Source organism: Aphelocoma coerulescens, chromosome 1A, assembly GCF_041296385.1.
Source record: "Aphelocoma coerulescens isolate FSJ_1873_10779 chromosome 1A, UR_Acoe_1.0, whole genome shotgun sequence".
Classification (NCBI taxonomy): domain Eukaryota; kingdom Metazoa; phylum Chordata; class Aves; order Passeriformes; family Corvidae; genus Aphelocoma; species Aphelocoma coerulescens.
Genome location: NC_091014.1, coordinates 28,343,302 through 28,363,154, shown reverse-complemented (window position 1 = coordinate 28,363,154; position 19,853 = coordinate 28,343,302). Strand labels below are relative to the sequence as shown.

The 19,853-nt window shown below is 35.4% G+C and overlaps 1 protein-coding gene across 3 annotated transcripts in view; it reads right to left on the bottom strand.

Moving 5' to 3' along the window:
* The window catches only part of IMMP2L (inner mitochondrial membrane peptidase subunit 2), a 420,331-nt gene that overhangs the window by 303,362 nt on the left and 97,116 nt on the right, over positions 1-19,853 (bottom strand). The window lies entirely within an intron of this gene.

Sequence of the window (19,853 nt, the reverse complement as noted above, 5' to 3'; positions counted from 1 at the left end):
GCTAAAAATCTGAAACACTTTCAGCATGGATGTTGAGTTTAGCTGATGAGCACCAGTCAGCATATTGAGAGGTTACTAGGGCAGTGAGAAGCATTAATAATGGTGATTTCTCAGTAGAAACTGTCCAAGACTGACTGGTTTTGAAATTGGGCTTAGGAAATTAGATGGATGATATAGTTCCCATAATTGTGGCCCCACTGTGGTTATCAAACAATTGCAAAAATCTGAGTTTAAATTTGTACTAAAGCAAAGAATACAGATCCCTGTGTAAAGAACATAAACATGCCTAAAATATAATGGAATTATATGTAACATTACATTACAGTTCAAGAATGTATTTGTGACAATAAATAAATATGAGAATGCTATTAGTGTCACCATATGCCTATTCACTAACACAAGTTCTGTGTGAGATATTCAAAGAATTATTGCTATTATTTCCATCTTTCTTAACTTAGCTGCATCGAGAAGAAAAATCCTACCATTAAAATAACATTATTGCTTAAATGATCATGGGACTCTAATGTTCATATTCTTACAAAATTAGTAGAAGACTGAATCTGCATTAAAACAACTGTACACAACGTGAATTTTTCATCTATCGAGTTTATATTAACATCCTATAGGAGCCTAGGAAAAAAACCAGAAAAATTAAAATGATGGAAAAAGAAGTGAGAATTTTGAGAAAATGTTTGAACTTATTTTATATATAATTGCTAAAGAACTGTAGAGCAGAAAGTTAGGATGGCCAGACAACATGTAAGTTATATTCCATAGTACAAGGAAAATACAATTCTAAAGAATCCACCACCAAAAAACTTTGTAACTAAATTTCACAATCTTCTCACTCCTTAAATAGGAGAAATTGACAGAAGTGATCCCAGGTAATTTTTTTTTTCCCCCTGTTTCCAAGTGCTTTCTAAAAGAGATATTTATGATAAAAGAGCAATAATAACACCAAAGTCCCATATCACAGTAAGAGAAATGAGTACACCCCTGTCCTTTTTTTAACATCAGGAAATTTGAAAAAAATATAATATAAACCTATCTGAGAAAAGAAAATAAACTTTTCACATCAATAGATTCAAAGGCCTATTAAAATTAAGTTGTTTTTACTCAGCTGTCACTATCCACATTGCAAAGGTGAAGAAACTGAAGTAAAATATGAGTTGTCTGTGGAGTTTCATAATGACATTAAGGAAGAAAGGAAAACCAACATTCAGAACTTGCTCATCTCAAGCCCTACTCCACCAGAGCATTCTGCCCATCTCATCTTACCACAGAAGAGACAAAGACCTTTACTGTATATTAAAATACATTTTAAAATTATGCACAAAAGAAGTCTGATAACTAAATACCCCAGATATTTAGTATCTATAATATTCAGTAGAAAGTAAATAATTGTTGTTATCTTCAATGATCACCGCAAATCACAGGCTGCATGGATAAAATAGGAGTATATGATATTCAGAACAAATTCCTGGTTTGTTAATTTACATAATGATTAGTCATAACCACATATAACTATTTTGCAAGCTAGTAACACTAATAAAATTAAAATAATGTCTGCAATGTGTAATTTAAATAGGAAAACCCCCTTTTTGTACCACATGAATAACAGAGCAATTTATTTTAAAAAGTTCACAGTAGGTTTTTTTTAAAACCATCCTGCTTTTTTATTCACAATAATAGATTTTTCTCTGTGTAACATATTTGCCTAATTAATAACAAGGAGCATTCTATGAGTCTATGAAAAATCCATGACAGAATTCCTCTGAAATCCTCTACAATGGATTTTATATTTTCTATTTAAATTTTACATCCCACTGTGAGCCAAGCTATGGTTGCTTGCTAATTTCTCTAAAGCACCCTGACTGGAACTCATTATTACTCTAAGTCCACTTTTCAGGGAGGAATAATTCAATCATATTATATTTTCTAGAGCTCTGGATCAATTCAAACATGTAACAAGAACAAATTTAAAAGGCATTCTTCCTTCAATTAGGAAGAAAGAAACTTAAGTTACAACATTTCTTATACTACCACTGAAGAAATAGAAGTGTATATGGGCTTAGATAAAAGAAATCCCCATCTGTTTCTCCTCATGCTTCAAACCAGAAGACACAAGCTTTAGTAAGGAAGCCATAAATACAGAAAAATTATTGGTGCTCTCTTACAAAAAATATTTTTTCTTCTGATAGGATGATGATAAATTAGAGCCTGGTCCCTAAACCATTTTTTCTTACTTTGCATTGACTGTGAACACTTTCCTCCACATAGAGCTTATAAAGTTATCTACTGATGACTCAAAAACCTACCTGTTGCACCAGCTTATCTCCTATACCTGGTTAACATCTCTCCTTAGGCATGTGTCGACCAAACCACTACAGCATGCCACTGTCACTTTAAACATGAGTCACCCATCTTCACTTTCAAATTTTCTGCCTTTTTCCCATCACTATTACAACTATTATTATCTTAATCTTTCAAGACTACAGACTATATTTTTTCTTCTCTCACCCCTCATTAGTTATCCAAAAATATCTCTCTCGTACCTATCATTTTATTTCCATACACATTTCAGCTAGCTCTGATATTCACCAACTCATCACTTCTATTAATAGGGCCTTGTTCTGGCCCTGAGCTATTCTCTCACCAATCCTTTCTGTCTCAGTGACAATTTTTGTGCAACGACATGGTTGTCAAACCACATGGCTTTGACTCTGTTTGGTGAGACTTTCTCTGCTGCCATGTCAAAATTTGGATTAAGAACAATGTCATAAAATTTTTGAAAACACTCTGTTTAGTCTGCTTTCCTGAGCCAAATTCCTCACCATCCAATCCACCATAGGTTGTCCACATATTCTTCAAATCCCTTTTGTTAAGCTCCAATCAGAGGCCTCTTTTGTTAACACCTACCTTCAGCCTATATAAAACCAGCCAGGTGATTCCTTCTGACAAGTATATGCACTTAAATTCAGCTCTACTTACTCACACCCATGTGCAATCTGACATGGCTGATGAGGTGGTTTGTATCAGGAATGCAACCTGAGCTATATGAAGTGCAATATGGCAGAAGAAAGAAAAAAAATATTATATATACTGCTCTTTTTAGCTCATTTACAGTACATTCATAACGTTTGTAGTGATTATAGTATTTGTCCACTCTTGTACCCATGTTCTACATGTTCATATATGATGTGTGACAGAATTTCATTGCTTCTGAACTACAGAAATACTGTATTATAAACTAGGTGCAGCTGATAAGTAATGCCTATCATCACTGGGTAATGTGTTTAAAGGATTATTTCATCTGACTAGATACTAATCTGCCAGCTACATCTGATACTCATCCTCATCTTAACAAATAGATTTATATTAATGGCTTTCTCAATTATTTTTTTCCTAAATGCTGTTCTGCAGTGGAGAGAGATACTTGATACTGTCATTTAAAATCCCACACTTGCAGCTGTCCACCTGATCAGATTTGAGACAAGAACTGTGTCTTGTTTGTTTTCTAAATGAGCCCCATACACATTATATGCATCAAACATTAGCTTATTCATCAATAAAGGGTTCTGCTATTCCATTACTCTAGGATTTTATATAAGAATTAGACAGTATACTGTTGTTTGTTATCCTTTTATATATTGTTTTTTGTTGGAGTTTTTTCCAGATGAAAAATAGATCAAATACAAAGAAACTCAAAATATGAACATGCCATTTATCAAACATGCACAATTCCCTACTTACTTGAAAAGATTTAGAGTTTGCTACACAGTGGGAATAATTCAGTTCAATTTTTAACACTGGGATAGTTATATAATCCCATCTAAACAAAGTCTTGTTCAGACAGCTCAGTATGATTGGCTGTGTGTAGAAATGACACAGATCAGAACTAGACAGTTCTAGAAAAGAACTAGCATACTTTTGCAGATGTTGCTCAACTCATTACACAACCTCCAGAAGGTAGCTTGGGAAAAGGCAGAAATTACATTATCACACTGTCAGCACCTCAGCAATCTCCACCACAGAACTATGGAGTTTCAGTTTGTTTTTAAAAAACACAGTAAAAACCCTACACTGAAACATAGAGCAAATTTCTATAACAAAGCAAAATCAATAACCGTAAAATTTATAAGTGAAAATGTAAAGGACATTTCCTGCAGCTGGTACAGATATCCCATTAAATTTTAAAGGGCCTACTGCTGAATGTGAAATATGAGTATTAGGTGACCGGAGCATGGAAAATGCCCTTAACCAATCTATGAAATGGCTTTCCCTTCCAGATCACGAAGAAATATACACTGAAAGAGCTGTGTATAATGGAGTTGAATAAGAAAAAAATGGGACAAAGAACAAAAAAAATGGACTAGTTGTTTCTTTTACCATAAACTTTCCTGAATATGCTTTAGGGAAATAGAGACAGCTACAGCACAGGAGAAAAAAGGACAAGTGTGGGCTCCTCGGTGAGTGTTCAACTGAGCAATAACTCAGTCCCTTTAAGAAGCTATGAGTTTAACATACAGCTGAAGTACATCAGCAAGGAGAGAAATCCAATCTCCTCAGAGATTATTTATGACAAAGTGCACCTAACTGAGGCACAATTTGTTTGTGGAATTGTAGTCATTCCATTTCAACTAAACAACAAATGAATCTGCCTTGTAGAGGATTCGTTCAGGGTATAAAAGAAAACAAAAGAGAGAAACAGATACAACACTTCATTTACACACCGATTTACAGGCTAACTTACAGAAATGATTGATAAAGCAATTTTTGAAAGCAGAGAACTCTCTGAAAGAGAAGGCCTTTGAATCACATCTAAATTTCTTCATCTGTAAAGTGAGCACTTTTTATTTCAGATTTATTAATGTATACTTGTTGGCTTAAAATCCATACTTTGTCTCATATTACTGTTTCCCCATTTACTTTACATGGTTTAATTGCAAAATTTTGTTGAACTCAAAGAACTAGCATGATTCTTGTTTTATATAAAAGCAAAACATACGCTAAGATTAAATTTTTTAAAGTACCAGAGTACAGTGTGTGCTAGCAGATTCCTGTGGGCAAGGATACCAGAAGCACTGGGGGCTTCCACAGGGCACAGCCTGGTAGCCAAGGCTTTTCCCACTATCTCTAGCCAGGGAGCAGGGCATCCAGGGGCCAGCTGGGGCAGCCCTTGGCATCAAGGCACCTCCCTGGAAATGTGCTTTTCTAATTTTTCATATTTAACTTTTATTATATGTGTTATTTTAAAGCAGTCTATTTGAAAGTGCTCACATTTTAAATTGGATTTACTGTGAAAACATTAAAATCATGTAACATTGGCATATTGACATATCAATCAATATTTTATTTCTTGGCTTGATTTTATTCAAAATTAACTTCAAATACATTCACTGAAAATTAAAAACTGGAAAGGAATTTTAGTCACTAATTATAATTTTGGGTCAATTTCTGCTCCTTGTCTTGTCCATATCTACAGCAACACTTTTCATTTCTCCATGCAAAACTCATATGAGCATGAAACCAGTCAACAAATATGGGCACACATCAAAGAGTAAACAAAAATATTCAGGGATAGACTAGACAAGATTACAAGAGAGGCATTGCTTCAGACTTGAAATTAGAGTAGCAGAAACCTGAAGTTGTTCAGACACAGTAACCAGTGGTTCCAGAAAAACCACATAGGTCCACAGAAAATGAGTAGAGAAAATAGCCATTGTTCAACAATTAAAAGCAAAGGCATAAATTCCAGTTCTTAAATACTACCAAAAATGGCAATGTGACAGTGCTTTTGAAAAGTGGCATTTGCTTTTCAGGTACTGAAAAAATACTTCTTAATTAAAAAAGAAACTACTGAAAATACAATTCAATAGATATTTCCAAGCAGAAGAGACAACAGCTATTGCAAACATTCAAATAGAAGAAAGGCAAAAGGCCAAAACTAGAGAACTAAACAATTTAGAGAATCTGTATTTGAAATAGGATAAATTAGCACCTACTGAAGAATAGTGCAGAATTATTTACAAAACAAACCCACCATAAACAAAACATAAAAAGGGAGTAACCAGACTGCTTGTCCAAAAGCTGAAGATAAAAAGAAGAGCCTCTATCAAGCATATAAAAATTTTTTATTACAGAATTAGAAGAGGTGTATTGCATTTTTAATTGAGAACTTCAAAACTTTAGAAGACATAGAAAGATAACTGAACTTTGCAAAAGGGAGGGAATTTTCTGTGCTAATGAAAGAACAATGAAAGTGGGAAATTGTATGGAAAGAATGCAGTTAAGTGAAGCCAAAGTAGAGAGATGGGACTCTTAGAACTGACATAAGTTGCATATGAGAAACATATATCTATGTTTGCAAGTAGCTACATAATATCTTATTTTGATGCTTTGAAAAATATCTGCTTTATACACCATGCCAATAAAATCAGTATTACTAACACCACTAAATTTAACAAGGTGCAAGAGTATGTAAAATGGAGCAGCTAATCTCAGAAAAGTAAAGGAGCAAAGAACCTGACCACCAATTTTAGTAACACTACAAAAGATGGTTTAACTTAATAGTTTCTTGTTTCCAATTATGCAAAATTTTTTGACTTTATCATTATTGTAAGAAGTGATGTGTGAAATGGGATTTCCTAGACACACCATAGACTGATAAGCAATATATATTAGTTGTAGGGAAAATGTCAATAGATGTGTCAGGCCAGTTTAAATTGAGGAATATGTTTGCCAAAAATGTGTACAATTGCCTTTGGTTTAAATATACATGTCTAATTAATAATGTGAGACTCACTGGAGGATTTCAGTCAATGAAACTTAAAGTTGTCATACACTACATATAGCATATAATTTACACAAATGCTGAAGAAATGGAACCCTGTTTAGGGTTTAGATTTAGCTGTATCAGGATACTTTTTTTTAAAAGTACTATTTTAAAATGTGTAGAAACTTAGTGTATATTGTTTTGAAACTTCCTGCTACACATATTGATTTTTATATTTGGAAGAACTTGCACCCTTCTGGAGAAAATGTCCAGCCCTTAGATGAATAACTGTGTTACATGATGGGTGAGCAACTGGCTCATGGGTCAGGCACAAGGGGTTACACTGAATTGGTGACAAAAGACTCACGACCTCTCACTAGTGGGGTTCCACAGGGCTCCATCCTCGGCCCTGTGCTCTTCATCATCTTCATAAAAGACTTGGGCACAGGATTGGAAGGGACACAGGGCAAGTTTGCAGATGATACAAAAGTGGGAGGAGCTGTTGTCTTTCTCAAAGATAGACCTCAACAAATTAAAGAACAGGGCAACTATCAACCATATGAAGTTCAACAAGGGAAAGGGCTGGATTCTGCACCTGGAATGGGGCAACCCTGAATGTACAGACAGACTGGGGAACCAGAAGCTGAAGAGCAGAGCTGTGGAAAGGAACCTGGGGGTCCTGGTCAGTGGCAAGTTGAACATGAGTCAGCAGTGCCCTGGCAGCCAGGAGGGCCAGGCTTGTCCTGGGTGCATCAGGCACAGCAGCACCAGCCAGGCAAGGCAGGGGATTGTCCTGCTCTGCTCTGTGCTGGGGCAGCCTCACCTCGAGTGCTGGGGGCTGTTTTGGGTGCCTTAATACATGAAAGATATAAAGCTATTAGGGAGTGTCCAAAGGAGGGCCACAAGGAAGGTGAAGGGCCTTGAGGGGAAGCCGTGTGAGTGGCTGAGGGCGCTTGGCCTGTTCAGGCTGGAGAAGAGGAGACTGAGGGGAGACCTCATTGCAGTTCCAACTTCCTCGGAGGGCAGGAGGCAGGTACCAATCTTTACACTCTTTTTCTGTCACTGGTCACTTTCCGTGACCACTGACAAGACCCAAGGAAATAGCATGAACCTACAGTCATACTATTCCGTTTCTGATCCATGTTCATCTAACCCAGAAAAGCCTTTTACTCCACTTGACACTTACTTTTCACCCGGATTCTTTGCTCTTAGGCTGCATTTATGACACTAATTCATTGTCCTTAGCACTTGTTTTTGTCTTGCTGCCTCAAATGTCAGTTCTGAGCTATTTCCCAAGAAAGTTCATTTCTAGCCATAATCTGTGCAGATTCGAGTCAATCTCTGGACTGCTAATCTCAGGATTTATTTTAGCTTTGGTAGCACTCATACAGCTGACATAATATAACAGAAGAATATAAATGATGTCACAAAAATTTGCAGTACATAACATCTTTCAGTAACCCTAACTTAAAAAAACATAGCACTAACATAAATCCCACAATTAGCAGTAATTAACAGATCTGGAATAATTTACACAGATATGACTAAATACAGTTGCTTCCCAGGTTTTTATGCCCTGCCTCTCTCTAACTACCTTTAAGCATAAAGTCATCCTTTCTTGTAGGACTGCTATTTCACATCAACAACAAATATTTTAACCTGAAATAATATCTAACAAACCAGGGAGAAGGGGAGATATAAAGGTTAGTCTAAATATTTTCTCTTTAGCTCATATTTGCATTCATTACTGCAGACCAAATGTACATACAGTTGAAATGTACTGCAGGACACCACTGAATAGGATATTGTCAAATCAATGTTTCACTGAACTTTCTGACAGATTAATATTAGTGTCTTTTTGGTTTACAACATTTAAACTACAACATAAAACTACAGGATAGAAAATATTCTTTTTGGAAACCGCAACTTAAAAGATTTTAATTTTCTTCTTCATATATATATTCAGTTTTAAATAGTCTTATCAATTCTCTCTTCTATGCCGTTTTAATCGGGAAATATACAGCAAAACCTACATGAGAAAGCTATTTCACAGATGAAAAAATTCTCTGAAGTAACAGTTATGGAAACAACTTATTGTATGCAAAGTAAAACAAATCTGTCTTCAGGGAGGACTGTCAGAATACACAGTAACTTACAGACTAGATAACGGATGAGTCTCACATATTGACACTTTGTTGCAACCACGCAAATCACTCACTATGCTTATCTAGAAATTGGCTAGTTCTCTATCAATGAGGACTTCTCATCTCATCTGGTGTTTTCTAAATTTGTTGTGGATTCTTCAAATAAGAAAATACATCTTCCATTCAATGAAAAGCAAAAATAATCTAAGTGGCGTTTTTTTTAACAGTTTTGTAAAATAAATATGCTTTAATTATATATGAAACTTCAAAATTAGTCAATACATCTGTCTTTCCTACTGCCACTTACCTAAAGAGTTCTTCTCTAGACAACTCATCTTATGTACAAGAACTGACAAAAGTAGTTGCATAAGAAAATGGCCTCATTATGGCCAAAACTGTAGCCCCACACATAAAGAAAGCATCAATGAATGAGGAGAGCTCAGGCTGATCAGAGTACTAAAGCAGTTCTCTTGCTATGAAGTTATCAGAAAACTCTCCAGAGACTTCATAAAGGTGTAAAAACTCTTCTCATGATTACACGAGCATGACCTAACAAATCAAACTAATACCCACCGAGATGTGCAGTTTTTCACTGAATAAAAACAAAGTGAAAGGAATTTTCTCACTGTAATAAACAGTAAATTCTTATTATGTAAAAAAAAAAAAAAAAAAAAAAAAATTGCCATTTTGCAAAATAGACTGATTTAAGTTATGTATAAATTACACATTCCTCTTTCACAGTGTCTCACTAGAGGTAATAATACCAATTTAAATAAGCCAGTGCCTTACTCAACAATAGTTCAAGCAGCACGGATTTCAAAGGGTGGAGAAATATTCAATTTTAATACAATCACAATCTTTTGTCCAACAAAAGCTTGTTCTTTCAGTGATTTTACTGAAGCAATTCTCAAGTTATTCCATGAGGCAAATTCTTTCAAGTTTTGTATCTCTTTTTCAGCCCAGGGATTAAATTCATTCTAAATTAAAACCTCTTTACGTCTTTTTATGCCAGTCTGCATTATATATTTCCATTAGTACAGTAAGAAAAAAATGCATGAATACTTGTTTTTTAAGATCGTCTTCCTGTTATTGAAACTGCACTTTCCCTCAATTTTTCTTACATATTAAAAATCTTCCAGTTTTTAAAATAACATGAATAAATGGATTGCTTCAGCTGTAATATGTATCAAATCCAAAAAAGACTGAACAGCATAATCCTTTAAAAATCTAGAATAGAAACTACTCCCCAGTTTTCAATTTCTTAAAAATTCTTCAGTTGCTCATAGAGATTTTTCTAAACTTAAAAGAAAATGATCAAACAAACAAAATAAAAAAACCCAGACAAAACTAACAACACAAAACAAAACAAGACATGAAAAGCAAAATAAACTCATTTATGTTTCCTGTCAATTTGAATGATTTGTTTTCCTTAGTTTTTGTCCTGGCACATAAAAAACTTTGAGATCTGCATGGCCTACTTTCACTGCCATTTCAGGAAGGATTCATGTTGTCTGCTTTGGAGGTGTCTGTATCTCAGCTAGTTCCCTTATGTTCTGTGGTGAATAGAGAGAAACTGGTCACTTTTAGTACCCAATTTATGTAACTTATTTTAGATGTCTGTTTCAAAATGAGATGGTTTACTCACCTGGGAATGCCCATTTATCTCCACTGACTGCAAGGGAGAGAAGTCTGAAAAACGAACTTAAATTTAGACACCTTCATTTGGCCAGATGAAACCCAGGCTTATAGTCCTTCCAGATACAATCTCTATTTCACATGCCCAATGGGCCTTTTGCTTTTAAATCCTGTATAATAGAACCTTGTTTCCTGACAAAGTTCCACTGTTCTACTCCCTGAGTCAGTCACTAGTAATTTGCTTGTAAACTCTGTAAGACAGCATTATTCCAACAGTGACATGGTTTGCTTTCTCTTGTCTGTATGTTTTTGATTCTGCTATTACAGCATCATATAGCTGAACTTCCACTAAAATTTGGGCAGATCTAGAGCTAGCCATTTTCTCTCATTTTTTCAGTTTCCTAAATTTGTATGGAAGTTGGTGTACTATTGATTTCATGCCTTGGTTTGGGGTTTTTTTTTAATACCCTTTTTAAAGGGCAACCCATTATGTTTTATTTCCTTTTAAATTAATTTCATTCTCTGAGCTATACTGCACTTAGGATAATTTCAGTATCTTCAACTGTAAGAATGTCATCCTAAACCACATTCTCTTCTATGCTTCACAGCTTTCTTACAGTTCTTCAATTTAAAAATTTTCTTGCAATCTTCTTGATGTTAAGTGTCAACAGTTTGGTTTTAGATGAGGTCATTCTCTCTTACGTAGGTGCCGTTTATTTGGAAAGTCCTTCACATAATGTTTCTTCCCCAAAATGTTAAAAACCTTTCCATATGAGCCTCTGAGTTTAAAACGCTGGGTTGATGAGCAGAGCTAATAGCCAACAGCAATAGCTTTGGATTTATTTCCATATTTCTAACCTATTTTGGGTTTTGGACAGGTTTCTTTTGGATTCATTTACGCTAAAATAATTATTTAATTCCCAGAGTGGCATTTGCTAATCCCTTTGCAGGACACAGATTATCTATTATCCCTCAAAGGACTGACAGACTGTCACTAACAAGCATTCTAAATTAAAACTGCTGTTATGTTGCAATTAACAAATAGAAATAAATAACTGATATAGCAAAATCTCAGGAATCCAAGATGAGGTTGTTCAAGTACACCACAGCTCTCATTTTCTTAATGACTCTTCAAAAACAATGGAGTCAAAAAACAGTTTTAAAACAAACACATATTTAATTCAACCCCAGGAACAGAACAGAAAGGTTTTTCTTGCTTGATTCCCAATAGAAACACTACAGCCACTTATTGTTTAAAGTATTAATTCTTCAGAGACACATTAAAGACTCCATCAATATGTAAACCACTTGCACCGTATCATTTGTAGCTTTGCTTGACATTTAGTTTCATACCCAAAAACCAAGGGACAAAATTGTTCATCATGCGTGTTGATATTCTAAATTTGAGGTACATCAGAAATAAACCTGGCATTCTTCCAGTTTATTTCAATCTGGTCACACTAGGGAAAATATGCTCAGGTTTTAGCCTCCCAATAATTCTCACAAGAATCAAAGCTATCTCTCCAAATGAATTGTTAGCAACAAAATCCACTATCCAAGGTCAAAAAATATTGCTGACCGTATATGAAAACATTTTAAGGAAGCTCATGAACAAAGACAGTAACCTTGATATTTTTCATTTACATGCTTTGATAAATCCCTTTTGGAAGATCAGGCACTTAGTATTTACAATTAATTATGATCTGCACAGATACAATAAGCATACTGCATTGATTTCAGCCAAGTTGTATGGAGCAAATGATCTGATAGCTTTTTTCCACACTTATCGCATTATATTCCAAGCTTAATTTATCTACATTAATTCTGGTGCTACCTTTCTTGACTATAAAGTGACAAGTGGAAGGAAGGGACTATATTCTTTTCTTCCTGAGTAAGTTCCTTTCACGAAGTTTACTACAGACAACCCTCAGATTTCCTGGAAAGAAATCTCAGCTTCCCTGTAGAGACACTCCACAGTACAGATCCAGAAAGTACATAATCCTTGCACACTACAATAGTAAGCCTGATAGAATGACTGTGTTAACCTATTCACACCACTTTAGTTTCAGCAGCTTTACCATCATTACCGATCTCTAATATCTTGATTTATATATACAACTTTTCAGGCTTATTCCAACCTGAGGTTAGATAGACCTTGGTTATTTATACAATGATAGCTCATCTGTCATACACAATTTTGAAACAAGATAATTAAAGCCCATAAGCAAGGTTGCTGGGTATGCTGGGATTCCAGGTGGACTTTGAGAGCTGTCTCAAACTTGTCTCTTTTGTAACCTAGGATTTCCACCCCCCCTCCCCCTCCCATATCTCAGTACCACTTGTGCAAGATCACAGTGCTTCCCTGCCTGAAAAAGCTGTTTGGAAAACAGTCACAAATTTTAAACATATTTGACTTTAATGACATTGGCTATATATGCATTTAGATGGAAAGCAAGGTGAAAGAGGCACATCCAAAATCAACCATGTTTGCAGACAGATAACTATGGAAATGATGAGACAGAAAAAGAGGATGTGAGCTCTACTACATCCATTAGCCAAACCCTTGCTAAATTATAGGCATCAAAATAAAGCTGGCATTGGAAGCTGTAACTGCCCACTTATCCACTGGCAGTCATGAAAAAAGAGTATATGCAGTACTTTCCATTCCGCAATTCCTTCTTGAAAAATTAATGAAGGCAATTTTGCTTCCAAATCTTTCAAAAGCTCACAGTATATACAAAAGTATTCAAGGACCATCCCGCTGTCTCTTTATTTTCCAAGGAACAGACACTTGCATGTGGCTATACAGTCCTGTTAAGGACCTTTTAAAAAGTAAACTTAGGGTCCCAGCACTACTGAGAAGGCAGTACATTCAAAAGGCAGTAAAGCTCACATTCATCTAAGTAATGCAACTGTACAGTGAGCAAAAAATGTAAAATACTTTTGCTGGAGAACAATCTCTCTTCTAATTTAACACTGAAAAATCTGAAAAATCTGAAAAATCTGAAGACTATGCAGTGTTACATTAACTGATGCCACTTGATCTCAAAAATAACTCATAACTTGTTATGATTGCTGGTTATGATTTGGTCATGCATTTTAAGTTCATCTTCAATACTTAATTTAGACTTTGTGAGTAAATACATGATGTTCTATTCTCTAGTTTTCTAGAGAATTTCTTTACATCTCTTCATAATTTAGTTGCTTCATATGCTGTGGAAAATTCAACAGGATGGAAAAACCATTATGAATATTTCCAGGCTACAGTGCAATGTGCCTAATGAGAAACTTAAATTTCATTTTCTCAAAAACCAACATATGTAGTACTAAAAGTCCTTGTCAGTCTTTAACTATAATTGTACTCTGCTCACTTCTAAGAGTGTCTAATTAGTTGTTACTCACACTGACAGAACACATACCCTCTCCTTCAGAACCAAATATGACACTGCAAAATATTTTTGGCATCTGTTGTTAACTATGTATTTTTGAATATTCCAGGAACACAGCCATCAGAGACCAAGGGATTCTGGTGTCATTTGAAATTGTCTGGCAAGATGGAAAAGTTTAGAATGAATCTTTTTATTGCCTCACATCAAGATCAACAGATAAAAATCTACAGCACTGTTGAGCTCAGACTATTGACAAGCAGAAATAGGATTTCTACCCATTATTTCTTTTCTTTGGATAGCAAATAGAGTAATGAAAGAATTAGCATGAATGTTTATGTCTGGCATCTAGCAGAGCTTAGTAATTTGTAGAGTGCAGGAAAGTGAAAATTGGCTGATGGGTTTAATTTGGACTTGTTTTTACACTTAAAGTAAATTTAGCTAAATTGTTTGGATACAAAAATCTAAATGTTTCATTTTTCCAAGCATTTAGTTTTTCAGAACCTCTTCCAGAAACAGTCACACATCGTATCATTTCCTTAAAAGATGCAATTCTAATGAATAAACTATTCATCTGTTAGTAAATTTTGTTTTGAAGCGATATGATTTACAGCACAAGACTGTGAAGTTTGGAAAAACTTTGATATGTGACAGAAGCTAAGTTTACAATAAAAGGTGGCCAAGAAATTCTTTGCTATGATATGTAAATCATACTACTGCACTTATAGTAGTGTTGCCAGTACTGTCCAGTCTCACAGAATACGTGTCATTGTTGGAGCAATTCTAGAGAAGGGCTACAAAGAAAACCAGATGGCTGGAACACCTCTCCTATGAAGACAGGCTAAGGGGTTGTTCAGCCTGGAGAAGAGAAGACTTTGGGGAGATCTCATGCCTTCCAGTACCTGGAGGGGGCCTACAGACAAGCTAGAGAGAAATTTTTATGAGGGTATGTAAATTTTTACAAGGACTGGACAAGGGTTAATGGCTTTAAACAGAAAGATCAGAGCAGATATGAGGAAGAAGTCTTTGATGGTGACGATAGTGAGACACTGGAACAAGTTGCCCAGGAAAGTTGTGAATGATGCCTGGAAGTTTCAAGGCCAGGCTGGATGGGGTTTTGAGCAGCCTGGTCTAGTGAAAGGTGTCCCTGCCCATGGCAGGGGGGTTGGAACTAGAAGTTTTTTAAGGTGCCTTAAAATCCAAACCATTCTATGATTCTGTGTACACTTGGATCTTTCATACAACTGTATCAGGGACAAGAGAGGTAACAATCTTTGTAAAACACACGGTCCTTGCAGCTTTTGTGGTCAAAAAAAACTGTCTTACTCCCACAATTTTCCCTTAATTTTCAACAGATCTCTACAAAAATCCTGTGACAGGCATTTACAATAAATTTTCACTTCCTTTAGACTGCCTGATTTGTACAATTTGCTAACAGCCTAAGCCCGAAGTATTCCTGGCAGATCTCACTCCCTTCACACTGCTTGACTAGCACAAAAAAGGTATCTGGAGATCCAGTTTTCCATGCTTACGCAAAACTGGAAGAAGAAGGGAAATATCATTCATGCTGATATGCTTTTGGCCACTGGTCTAACCCAGTGTGAGCACTTTAATGTTTTACCATATCCTTTTGAATATAGTACCTAAAGCCACAGACATTCATCAATATGTAGGATATGGATATATACATATATATGGATATATACAATCTTACATCCTCTGACTTCTACTTTGTTATTTTCTTGTGAATTCATACCACTTGCTTTGCTTTTTGTCTTCTATTCAGCATCTAGTTTTCAAAGATTTGTATGTCATAATCTCATGCTTTCATTACCATGTGATAGCTGTCAACTGAAACCTATAATTTTAGATACAGAGACAGGACTCCTTTTTTCTGCCATGTACACCACCTAAATTCAACTATGATTTTCATTCTATTTACCATACACTCAATTCAGTAAAGTCCCCTGGCAAATTTTCATTGTTGGTGCTACCTTACCTACCCAGAGTAAGTTAGTGAGTCAACACCAAATTGACAGTGCTTACTGGGTTTTTTTCGATATTATTTATGAATATATTGAAAAGCCTATGTTCAATGAAGATATTGCAAACTTCACGGGAAACCATTCTTCACTGATCAAAGCATCATACACTTTAATCAAGTATTTATCCTTGCAAACTTAAACACAATAAATATTTTGCTTTATAACCTCCAGTAAAGTACCAGAGTTAGCATCCTTTATAAATTCGGGCCACATGTATTTATTAACAGGATTCATAGCAACCAATTCTCTCAAAGCAGCACCATATATCCAAAATTAAAAATTTCCTTTTACAACAGCCATGTTTGCTTGTCCAAAAGCATATGATATTTGCCCATTCATTCATTAATTCTATTATCCACTCAATAATCAATAATGAAAAGGAAAAATCATGACTTCAAGTGCATTCAGATGGTAGTAGGAAGAGTTTTTGTTTTGCAATGATCAATTACACAAAATGATGGAGGTGATTCAATATTGTCCTTAGAATAACAGAAACACCACAGTTATATCAAAAAGTGCTTTATTTTCACACACAATTTCTTCAGTCTGTATTTCTGTCTAAAGATTGTATTAGACACTTTTAACAACCGCATAAATGGTCTGCATTAATGAACAGGTATTTCAGTCATTTATAGGACTGCTAATATTTTAACCTATGAAATCATTATGCAATTTAATTTCCACCGCAGCCATTCAACTTCAAACAGCTGCAAAAACCAGGATTTTTCCTTTTCTAAAGAAATCTGCATACTATTTTGTTTTGTATCACAATTATACAGCACCTGTATTGTCCTTTACTGGAACAAAAGAGACCTTGAAGCCATGGTCCATATTTTAGGTGCTTGCTGTGATGCTCACCTTACCATCTGTTCACATTAATCTCTCAAATGAATCCACTCAAAAGCATGCCAAATATAATCAGATTTATGGTAAAAGATATTTGTAATTAGAGGCAGAAAGGAGCACTTGATCACTAGAAGTAGTGAAGTTCTATGTACATCTTTAGTCAGTCACCTTTAAGCTTGCATTACCATAATTGACAGTTTTTCTTCTTTTGAAAACACCCACTTGACAAAGTGGACAAGATAATCTGGCTACTGTATTAGCTCTGTAGCTTTTATGACCAAGTGACTCTACACAGAAAGAGCATGACTTGCCTCTCCATTTCCTTCTCCTTCTTATCACCCACTACAGCAGACTAGCAAAAAAACCTACATCTTTGGAAAGAACATTAAAATGCTATTACTTAATGAATACTGTTGAAAACAACATAGGGTGTGTCACAGATTCTCAATACCAAAAAGATCATAGAATCATAGAATAGTTTGAGTTGGAAGGAACCTAAAGGTCTTCTAGTCCAATCCCCCTGCAATGAGTAGGGACATCTTCAGCCAGATCAGTTGCTCAAAGCCCCACCCAAACTGACCTTGAATGTTTCCAGGATGAGGCATTTATCACCTCTCTGGGCAACCGGTGCAAGTGTTTCATCAGACTCATTGTAAAAAAACTTCCTTCTTACATCTAATCTAAATCAACCCTCCTTGAGTTAAAAAACTGTTACACCTTGCTCTATTGTAACACGCCCTGCTAAAAAGTTTGTTCTCATTTTTAAAAATCCCCTTTAGGGGGATTGAAAGGCTGCAATAAGCTCTCCCTGGAGCCTCCTTCAAGCTGAGTGGTCCCAGCTCTTTCAGACTGTCTTCATAGGAGAGGTGCTCCAGCCGTCTGATCATCTTTGTGGCCCTCCTCAGGACTCACTCCAACAATTACATGTCCATCTTACACTGGGTGCACCAGAGCTGGATGCAGCACTTCCAGCACTTCAGGTGAGGTCTCACCAAAGCAGAATAGAGGGACAAAATCACCTCCCTCAACCTGCTGGTCATGCTTCTTCTGATGCAGACCAGGAATGAAGACTGAACAAGACAAACGACTTTGAGCAGCAGGAAAGAGAGGAAGCCAGAGAAAAATAGGCCTGTTTCCAGTCCTTTAGAAGCTACAGCTTCTCTTGTATGCTGAACCCCCTTAAATTAGCCTTCTTAGCTCTCTCTCTCCCATCCAAAATGCACTTCGTAATGATTATGAAACTGAAATTTCTTTCTCTCAAAAGTCTTGACTTTCTTCTAATTATATAAATTCAGAGGTTATAAAATTGTGGTTACAGATGATAAAATTAGCAGAAATACAAAATTTAATATAGAGAAGTTGGAAGATAAGCAGGAACCGAAAAGCTCTGTAAAAGAAGGTTAATTCTTCATGTAACAGTTACCAAAGTTTTAGTCTACTATCTGTTAAGAAAAAACCCAGCAAACTGGCAAAGTACTTTTTCATTGAAGACTAAGACATATGGTAGAAAAATATGACTAAGCAGAGACCCATATAAGGGCACAAACATGTGTTAAACATCAGCTATATTTGGCACAGCCATAGACCTCAGCACCTTGCACCTAGCCAGGTGGATGAACACAAGCAGGTGCAGATTAGAAAGCAGGACTACATAATACCAAAGTCACATTTAGAGATCATACAAATACTAATAGGTATCAGTATCTCTGACTTTAGATGAAAAAATGGGTTTCTCTGTGTTAGACTCAGGCCCAGAGAAAAGCCAAAGCACAGGGATTGAATTAAAACCTTTGGATAAGCTGAGATACATGAAGTCACACCAAAGTGAAATAGAAATATAGATTTTTTAACTTTTTGTAGAAATATAATTGCCTTGAACATTGAAAAGCTGCAGCAAAGAGACCTTAAAACACAGTTCTTGCTGCAGCAGTGTTACCTTTTTACAGAATTCTTCTACTTTAGACAAAATATAGATAGAACTATACTTCTCACATTTTTTAGACAGTGTTCACAATAAGAACTCATAGAAACTGTATATGCAGATCTGTGTAATACCTATGTAATACTTGTGTAAGACAACTGTTAGAATTAAACCAGGATAGGTTAAGAAAAGGAAAACTAGAATTGTGTGTTAATTTTACTGGTAAATTAACAAATATAATCCACACTTCTGTAAGAAAAGAATTAGAAAATAGAAGAAACTAGAATTAGAAGAAGCAGCTGTTTTCTGCTTGCTGTTTGCTGTTGCTGCTTGGCCTTACCCTTGAACTCTGCCTTCAAGAAAGCTACGAGACTATGAAATAAAAAACGTAGCAGAACAGCAGCCTCCTCTGCTCTCTTACCCTGGTTCAAGAAGGAAGGGTATCCCATCGAAAGATCAACATCCCTGTTTACTAAAATTTCTGATACTTGTTCTATTTGATTCTGATGAATTCTAAAACTTTGTATCATTTTAATTTTCTAGTTACAAGACAACACGAGTCCCGATAGAAAATTAAGCAATAACAAACACTGCATTTACATTCATCTATTTCTCCTTCTCAATTAGCAATATTAGTTTATACTACAAGAAACAGGTTTAAAATTTTGATTTTTTAAAAAAGAAAGTCTTAGATTTCATTGCATAGCCATATAGACATGTCAAAATTATGATCTCACTCCCTGACATATTTGCAGCAGGTTTTAAAGGCACCATACTGTCTCTAAGCCATGCTCTTGAAAAGATTGTTGCATAATATATTTCTAAACTGGACCTATACCTATTTCAGAGACATCAGATAGGTCAAATAGGTCAATAGACAAGGCCATATTAAAATATCATCTTCCACATCATCTATCTTTATCCATTTGGCCAGCAAATTCAAATGCAATTCAGAAGAACGATGACTTAAAATATTTCATTTAGAAACAGCACTCACTCCAAACCATTTTAGAAAGTAATCTATTTAACAAATAAAGGTCAAGTGCAAATTAGTATTACATGTGATTTATAATGTTACATTTTAAGACAAGGGAGTAAAAT